Raw genomic sequence first — 1335 nt, 5'->3', positions numbered from 1 at the left:
CAAATATAATGAAGTATTCGAGTTCAGATGTGTACCTGTAAATTCATAATTACACTGGCYAGATGTAATTAAAATTTACCTTACACACTGTTCTTTYAACYCATCATATTTATTTCCAATGGTGCTAACTATGTCCGAGACCCTTAACATGCAATAAAACAGTTTAAGTCTAGTTATCAGGCTGTTAAATACCTAAATCCTTTAAACTCAGGCTCTAATACCATTATGTAACGCCCCAACCCACACATTGCATGTAACACATATTTCATACAAAAGAAATACATGATATCATTTCATTCAGGTCCCTTAGTAGAAGAATCTAACATGACCAGATACAAGGTCCAAAAATTCAAAATATATTTCTTGTACTAATCAATTAAAACAGATCTTCAAGCAGAAGCGCATAAAGGAACATATTAAACTTTTCCCTTCCCCTTACTGTCTGAACCTCCTGCAACACATAATTTAAATCACAAAACGAGGGTTAGACCGAAAGGTCTAGTGAGATACCCTATTTATGTTATTGCAGGGTGAAAAATCACCAAAAACTTTAGGGAAAATATCATTTCATATATATAACAAATATATGAATAAATAGAAACGTAATACCAGATCTTTTCCATTTATCAAGCAAAGCATTYCGCTTATTCAAATCTCAAAACTCTGAACCAATCAGGTTCCACATAATGCCACTTTTAAACMTTTTCTTAACCAAACAAGGTTATATAAAGCTTCAGGCCAAACCCGACATTTTCTCCTCAATAATATCCAAACTATGATTTCCAATTAGAACCTTGATCCTAAATCTTTAAGTCATAAAGAAATAAAGACTCCGGACCACGATAGTCTTAAAGGATATAATAGAATGAGTTATATCATATAACACACATACAAATGCCACCCTTATATCCAAAGGTACACCTCTCCTTGATATGCCACCCTTATCCCATGGTACACCTCTCCTTGATATGTCACCCTTATCCCATGGTACACCTCTCCTTGATATGCCACCCTTATCCCATGGTACACCTCTCCTAGATATGCCACCCTTATCCCATGGTACACCTCTCCTAGATATGCCACCCTTATTTCTTCATCAAAATATTTTCACAGAATAATTTCAAATAAACCGCAGCCATTGAAACTATTATCAATACAAAATTATTTCTTTCAAAATTTCCTTTTTATGATAAAATAACATTTCTCATCGAAAACACAACATCACATCAAATCTTGTCAATTTTGACTTAGCCGGACTTTAAATCCGGTCAACTATCCGGATAAAACATAGAATGAACTTTGTCCGATTTACACTTGGAAATAATTCTCAATAAC

The sequence above is a fragment of the Cynara cardunculus genome (assembly GCF_001531365.2).
Source record: "Cynara cardunculus var. scolymus isolate 2C chromosome LG 16, CcrdV1, whole genome shotgun sequence".
Taxonomy (NCBI): domain Eukaryota; kingdom Viridiplantae; phylum Streptophyta; class Magnoliopsida; order Asterales; family Asteraceae; genus Cynara; species Cynara cardunculus.
The sequence above is the reverse complement of the archived record's forward strand: the minus strand, read 5'-3'. Positions refer to the sequence as shown.